Below are 8,368 nucleotides of genomic sequence, written 5' to 3'. Positions count from 1 at the left end.
TTTCTGCATCCTCTGAATGTGATGATTGTGCATCCTCATCCACATGAGCAACCCTAGCTTGGCCCTCAGCTCTCCTATCTGTCCTTCCTTGTCGTTGAGGGCATTCAAAGGCATGATGACCTTCTTCATTGCAATGGAAACAGGTACCACGGAAGCCTCCTCTTCCTTGTCCACGTCCTCTACCTCTTCCTCTTTGATTTCCAAAGTCTTGATCACGGGAGCGGTTGAAACCCTCATTCCTCTGGTTCCTGCTAGTACCCTCATCTTCATTTTTCTTTTGAGTTTCATTGCGGCCTCCAGATGATCTACCGCTTCCCCTTCCTCCTTGACCTCGCCCTCTTTGTCTTCCTTCAAACCTTTTACTCAGCTTCTCTTCAACTCGTAGGGCAAACTGGTATGCTTCTTCCACGCTGGTCATTCTTACCAGACTTAGTTCTTCCTGGATGCTAGGTCGTAACCCACTGATATAACGAGCAACCTTCTCCTTATTTGCTTCTGCATGCCCCGCTCTAATCAGGAGTCTGTAAAACTCCTCTGTATATTCTTGGACTGATCTTCCTGCTTGCTTTAATCCATGCATCTTTTTAAACAGATCAAGCTCGTAGTCCACAGGAATGAACTGCTTCTTCAATTTGTCCACCATGCGATCCCATCTTGTGATCTTCTCCTTTCCTCTTCTAAGTCTTTCCAGTTGAACCTCTTGCCACCAGATTTTGGCATGGCCTTTTAGTTTGGCCTTTGCAAACTTAACCCTATCTGGGTCCCTTATATCCTCATACTCAAAGTATTCGTCCAGTTCATTGATCCAATCGATCAACTCATCTGGTTTCAAATTTCCCAAAAATATACCCACTTCAATTGTAGGTCTTTTCCCAAACCTAGAAATGGCCCTAAAAAGCCTTTCCTCTACAGGATTCAGAACTTCCCCGTCAACTTCCATTACTTCCTCTTCATTGTCATCCTCACTATTGTCATCTGCGGCAATATTTGCTCCTCTACGAAGCTCCTCTTGCAATGCTTGTACCTGTCTCTGGAGGGCTCTAACCTCCTCAGGATCAACAGCTCTGGCCCTTCCACCACGCTCTCTTCGTGGAGGCATCTTCTAACTTGAACCCACAACCACACAGTCCTGGTGCAAACTGCCTCACAGTCGGCGCTCTGTCTACACACTCAGGAAAACCGGCTCTGATACCACTTGATGGGAACACAACCCAACAACCAGAATAGACACAATAGAAAGGGGAAATATATTAACTGAGAAAATAAGCTGGTACAAACAGTGCAGAGAAAATAAACTCAAAACATGCCCTGCGGGCTTACAATAGCATAAATCTGGAGAATATTTCTCCTTTTAGCACCTCCTCTCAAGCTCCAATCCGAACTGCCTTTTACAATGCCAGAAATCTCCTTAAATAGACCCCGGAGGGTTAAGGACTAGGAGTACATTCTAGAAAGTGCTAGTAGGCATCCACCGACAAAATAGAAGGTTCCGGAAGCTGCGTTAGAAGTCGGTGCAATTCTAGAAGAATCCAAAAACGGTAGCCGAACTTCCGGGAGGCATAACTTTTGAACCGTAACTCCGATTGACAAACCGTTTACATTTTCGAAAAGCTCTCGAAGCGCTCTATAGCCCTATGGACAAGCTTGGCTTGTCCCCCATTTTTCGACCCTTTTCGAGGTCATTTAATGCCCCAAACCTGACTCTGAAGCATTCTTAGGGGGTCTCCAAAACCCGAAAAATTGCAATAACTTTCAAACCGTGGGGCCTTTTGACCTGATTCTTTTTCTGGAATGCTCTAAATCTCGATTACATTCATCTGGCCAAGTCACACCTTCTAGGTCACCAAAATGATGGTCAAATTGCATGCTCCTATTTTTTCGGGATTTTTAAATGCACTGATAGTTGAACTATGAGAGTTGGAACCTTTATTTGAGCCAAATGGGTATCCAAAAATGTAAAGACATAAAATAGAAACTAAGTCTAAGTACATTTTTTTGGGTGACACAGGATTGCCCTTATACCTCTGGATGCTCCTGCACCACATTCCCCAAGTTCACCCAATATGCATTCTTTGGCTTAGTTTTCCAAAACTTCACTAAAATGTACCAAGTGCCCCAAAAACAAGGTTGAATCCTCCCACTATTGTTCTTATCTCAATTCCTATCTTTATACACCATCCTTCAAAGGTTTTCTCTCACAACCCATCAATTTGACTAGTTAGGCCTTGTAGCCCTAAGAGCCCCTTTTAGTCCTCCTAGAAATAAGGAAAATGCTATAAGTCACAGGATCCCTTAACAAGGCACCTTGGTATATACTAGTATTTTTTTTCACATGACCAATCCTTGAAGATTTTTTAGGTCTTGGCCTCTAGTAACATTCGTACAGTATGGACAGAAAACCCTACTTTCAAAGGTTTTGAGAGCAATGTTGGTGTTTCTTCCTCCAAAGGTGTCAAACTCCTCATTCAAACTCCTCCTTTGAGTTCTACTACCTTCATACACTACTCCTACATTTCCATGTCAAGATTGATCCATATTAATCCAATGTTCCTCACAAATTGTTTTACAAGCTTCTCTTTGCACATTGCCAAGCTTGTCTACTTGTCTAGGGCTCACTTGTAAAAATAGAAAAAAGCTTCTCACAACCTCCACAAACCATATTTACAACATTTGTAGAGGTTATTTCTTGGTCTCCAAGAGACATGGTGTTTAGATCAAGGACACTCAAGCCATAGCCCATTTCTTGGTTGCTATTCAAAACTGGATAGTAAGATCAGCAAAAACAAATAATTTTCTATACCCTATTAAAAGATTACTTAAAACCAAAAAAATAACACACAGATTCAAGAAATATTTACAAGATTCTATTTCATTAAAATTAGTCCTCTATTCAATCCAAAAATCCAATCAAACACTCCAAAAATGCTCAAACTGCTCAAAAATTGTCCTACTATTGAATGTTGTTTGTATATCCAACTGTCCAACCCCTGGAACTAAGTTGGAAAAGTCTTAAATATAATTAATTTTTCCTTCTATCCTGCATTTTGATCCATAACTACCCCAATTTGTTGATTTTCAAAACTGCCTTAAAAATTGTCATGCAATTTTTCAAAATTGCAAAGTTGTCAATGCAACTTTTTGACATTTTTTGCAATTTTTCTCCTAGACTCTCCAAACGTGCAAAGAATGTTACCAAACCTTATAGGATGACCTTAGAACACCTAAAGACCACCTTTACATACTCCTTTCCTCCTTTTAAGGAATTTTTCCTCATTTTTTCTCTTACGCAATTTCCCCTTATCAGGACCTAATTGACAAATTCAAACTCCTAATCAAAAATGTATCAATCGAAACCACCTAAATACATCTTGGGATTTTATTTCTAGTCCTTATTACCGAAATAGTTGGTTAGACCATTTATAAACCAAAATTAGGCTTAGGGTTTTACCTTTTCCTAGGTGCTCCTACAACATCTAGCATGGACATCACTTTAGATCCAGCCATTGTTTGCAATAAATGATCCTTATTGGGAAAGGCATAGTTGTCCTTTAAAGATGCCTAATTCAAATTCTTGAAATCCACACAAATTCTAATCTCGCCATTCTCTTTTTTAATAGGTACAATATTGGCTATTCATGTCGAATGGTGTATGGGATAGATAATTATTGCTTCTAGCATCTTGTTAACTTCCCTAAAGATGGCATCTGAGACCATAGGGTTGTAGTTATGATGCTTTTTTTAAAGGGAGTAGCTTCAAGCCTGAGGGAATTTATGAATCCAAGCTTAGTAGGTTATTGAGAACTACAACTGAATCAAGGTTGTGCTTGAATCCACCATTCCTAAAATTTTTTAGGTCCTCATATCCCCAAGCGAATACATCCTAGTATTCTGATAGAAATCCTTTTTCTTTTTCTCTTTCTTCCTTTGAGTAGTTGCTACTTTTATTAACCATCTTAGGTTTATATTGGGTGCCTGTGTTCATTCCTTCATATTCTTTGGAAGTTCCACCTTTCCTTCCCCTTTTCCTTTTGATAAATACATCATGCCTATCAAATAGTTTCTCAAGGGAAATAAGATATCAGAGGATCTTGTTACCTTTGAGTTGCTCAGCTCCAAACCCCAACTCCTTTTTGTTTTCAGGGGAGAAATCTCTATAGAAATTTTTTCTTCCTTCAAAGTATTGATTACTGAAAGGTTTGGACCCTTACAGGAAAGACTAGATCTATTTATCATTATTGAAAACTTGTCACATTTCAACGTTGTCAGGAATGTTGAGTCTGAATAAGACTTCAACCTTGTACTCATTATCTATGAATTCTAGATGCAAAAGTAAAAGTGAGGATGAGGTAGCTAACAAATTCACCCTTGCATTTTGTTCCCTTGGAACAGCTTGTATTGAGAAGGCGTCCAGATCCTCGATCTCATCCCAGACCCTATTTTTGTAATTCCTGAGCCTTGCATTCTTCATAGCATACTGAGCTCAAACTTGCTTAACTATTAACTCTGAATCTCCTTGAGCTCTTAATACTTTCACTCCTCTCTTCTTTGTAGCAATAATGCCTAACAACAAGGCTTCATACTCTATTGTATTGTTGTTTTTTTTAAATTACAGCTTGTATGCAAGCTGAGTTACATCTCGATCTCGGGATACAAGCACCACGCCGACTCCAGACCTAGTAGTAGAACAACTGCCATCAAATTCTAGGGTCCAAATCTTTGGTTCACTAAGAGGTTCTGGTTGTTCTTCTAAATAATTGAAGTCAGAGAACATGTAATTTTTGAACTCCATCTCTTGATATAGGATCTATGCCTTACGATCATCGAACTTCAAGACCATGAAGTTGTCCTTTTCCTTGCGTTCCAACTTGATTTTCTTGTTACCTATGGGAACTATACCATGAGAACAATCCATCTTGATTTCCCCTCCCATGTCTCTATAGAAGTGTCTACTTAAAAGAATACCTTAGCTAGTCAGAATGTCAACTACTAGGATGGCCAGCTTCATTCTCTTTGTAGGGTGTGTGACCAATGCTACTTGTGCATCTTTCACTTGTCCTCATAGAGGGACCTTCTTTACATCCATGGAATAGAAACATCCAAACATTTTGGTAAGGGTCAAGCCAAGAGCATGAGCAACAGAAGAGGGCATGGTGTTGTCAAAAGTTCTAGAATCAATTATGTAGTTACTAAGCTTATGACCATTTACATATAAGGACACATAAAATGAATTAGACTTCTGACCAGGGGAGGTAGCCAAAATCAATGCTTCTTCTTCTTTGAAGAGTTAAGGAAAGACATGCTCTTCATCAACTAGTGGGTTGCTATTCAATTGGGGTTGGTCATTGCTAATGGTAGAATTGACATTAGGCTAAGTTTTGGCATTAGCATCACTCTTACAATAATCTGTTAGTTTTTGCAATTCAGCAGGATGAGTTTTGAGATAGTCAAGGGGAGACACCTAGATACGAGCATCTTTAGAATATTGTATTATGTCAAATGAGGAATGAGATTTACTAATGGGCTCAAACTTTGTCTGCTCTTTCCTCCAAGATGAGGAAGTGGATGCTCCTATTGCACCTAGTGAAGGGCCAATAAAGGGCCATTGGTTGTATTCTGAGTAGGAACAGAGTTCACTTGATTCTTCTCTCTCTAACTTCTGGTTGCCACAGTCATCTGTATTCCATCTAAGGTGGCAAAGCAGCCACCTCTAACTTTTGAATATGATTCATACTCCAAAAATAATGTTCCAGAGTAGCCATGTAGAGTGGAATTGTCTTCACTTTCGAGGTACTCAATGGTTAGCTCATTACTAGTAGTGAACTTCTTATATCTATTAATTTCTAGACAAGAGTCACCATCATGATCTGCTCTTAAATGAAATATACACATATTTTTCTTCTTGGAAGGCACCTCAATAGCAAGCTTTTGCAATGCTTTGCCTTGATATGGCCTTCAGGAAATGTCTTGATATGGCTGTTGGAGCAAAGAAATGGGCTTCCCCATTTGTCTCTTAATGGAAATCATTCATTAGATAGCTTCTAAAGCATTTTTTCAGTATTATTGATTATGCCAGTAGCAGAGCTTGTTGAGGCTCTACTATGAATTTCTCTTTTCCATTGCCCGGTTGCTATCAAATCATCCTCTAATTCAATTTCCAAGGTCTGAGCAGCCAAGAAATTAGCCGCATGTGCACGTCTAATTTGAAAACTTATGTCAAGGGGCATGGACCTAATGAAGAACATTTTCTGGTTATCTACAATAGGCCTGCTCGTAGTAGGGATCGTATTGACCAACTTATTGAACTTTGCAATGAAGTCTCTAATAGGAACATTGGGTTCCTTCTTTATCTGGGTGAGTTGAGTCAATAGAGTCTGTTCATCTTCTGTACTCTAGTAGCATACTTCAAATCAATTTTGCATGTCATCCCAAGTCATGATACATCCTACTAGAAGGTGTTGAAACCAATCAGTTGTATTGTCAACCAAGGTTTCTACAAACATCCTCACTGTTACATCCTTATGTTGAGGAAAAATGACACTGCATGTGGAAAATAAAGTCACAATGTGCTCATCTATAGATACATTACCATCACCATTGAATTTGGGAAAATTCTTTTGAGAATCTCTAGGGAGGTCATTGTTGGCAGTAAGTCACAAAGGGCCAATAGCATTACCCTAGAGAATAGCCATCAAGGCAGGGAGGATAACTGGTATGGTCTAAAAAGTGATACTAGTAGGGGTAACTACTCCGTGAAGAGTGAGGTTGTTGCACAATGGTGGGATTTGAGTGTGGAATATAGGAGGTGAATATGAATGGCTACATATCCAAGAAAAAGGGTGAGGTGGTAGAAAAAGAGCACCACGGGTACCTTGATATACTAGATCCTGAGAGCGGGCTCTCCCTCTTCCTATAGGATCTTCCAATATAGGGAACTCAGCTTTCTAAAATTCTTCAAACACAAGGTCGACTTTCCTTTTACCACAAGTGATGTAGGTATCTGTAGAATCTAGGGTTAACTATCTTAGCTCACAATGGGTGTGATTCTATTAATCTTCTTTCCCATAAAACTCCCTCCCAATATGCAACATTTGCTTCCTCTCTTTCAAGGGCGAAGATTACTCTTCTATATTGGTCAAGGGACTTTCTCCTTTTTCAAGCGAGCGTATTCAACTAATTTATTATGTCTTCTTGTTCATCCTAGAAGAAAAGATTAGGTTGCACTACTGGAATTTGTCCTTCATGAGGCAACACCATTTTTTCTTATAAATTGCTATGCATGACTCAACTGTTTGAGTGCCACAAAGATAATCTCTAAGTTTCTTAGTAAAGCCACAAACATACTTACTTAAGAAAACTTAGGATGTGTGAGTATCGTCCCCAGTAGAGTCGCCAAAAACTATTGATTAATAGTTTGTCTTCCTTGATATTTTGCTTTATACCTTGACTCTTAGAGTACCCAATGGCTTTTGGAAAATAAAAAAGTTAACAACAGAATGGGTTGGTGTAGTAATCTATCAAAGACCCCTAAATTGAAAGGTACAGCTCCCTTTTGAATGCAAGATATGCAATAAATTTATTTTTTTTGGATTTGAGGGTATGCTCTTAACTAGAGAGAAGAAGAAGCAAAAATGAAGTTCCTCAACACTTTAAACAACCTAGACAATTGAAAAGGGGACTAACTCACAAGATGAAATCTATTATAACCTACAAGGCATTGAATGGAAATATGCATAACCAACTATGACAGTAGGAAGAAATGAATGGATGGTGAAATAAGTAACTCTTGGATTACACAGTTAGCTGATGTTTTGACAAACCCAGACTATCTATCTCTCAGCTACTCCACACACCAATTTATAGATTCCTTATGGAATGAACTATACTAAACACCCCAACTAATGTGTACAACATAGAGAATAAAATAGATTCTTATAATGAAGAAATAAGACATGCAATCTATTGAATGAAGGAAACAAAACCAAGTTCATTCACATTCATTCAATCTTCAACATTAGCACATTCATTCCATACACTACACTGAAACTAGATGAAAAGAAAAACTAGAAATGGACTTAGAGTCACACATAATAGTCCCAAGTATAGGGGTTTTCCTAAAGTAAGTTTTGTCAATCTTATTAACTTCTCAAAAAGTTACATATATAGGCCTTCTCAAAATGGTTAGTTAAAATAGATGATTGCATCACCAAGTCTTTTTGAATAGAATAAGTTAAAAATAGGACAAGCCTGAATCATTGTTCATTATAGAGACTGAAAAAATACCAATAATGGCTACAAAAAGAAGGAGAAGGAGAGAAAGATAGATGTCTGGAAGAAAAACAAAACAGCATACCTTTCTAGGAGTAACTGC

Source organism: Cupressus sempervirens, chromosome 4 (assembly GCF_028749045.1).
Source record: "Cupressus sempervirens isolate cs-2001-9-10 chromosome 4, ASM2874904v1, whole genome shotgun sequence".
Taxonomy (NCBI): Eukaryota; Viridiplantae; Streptophyta; class Pinopsida; order Cupressales; family Cupressaceae; genus Cupressus; species Cupressus sempervirens.
Note: the sequence above shows the minus strand (reverse complement) of the source record.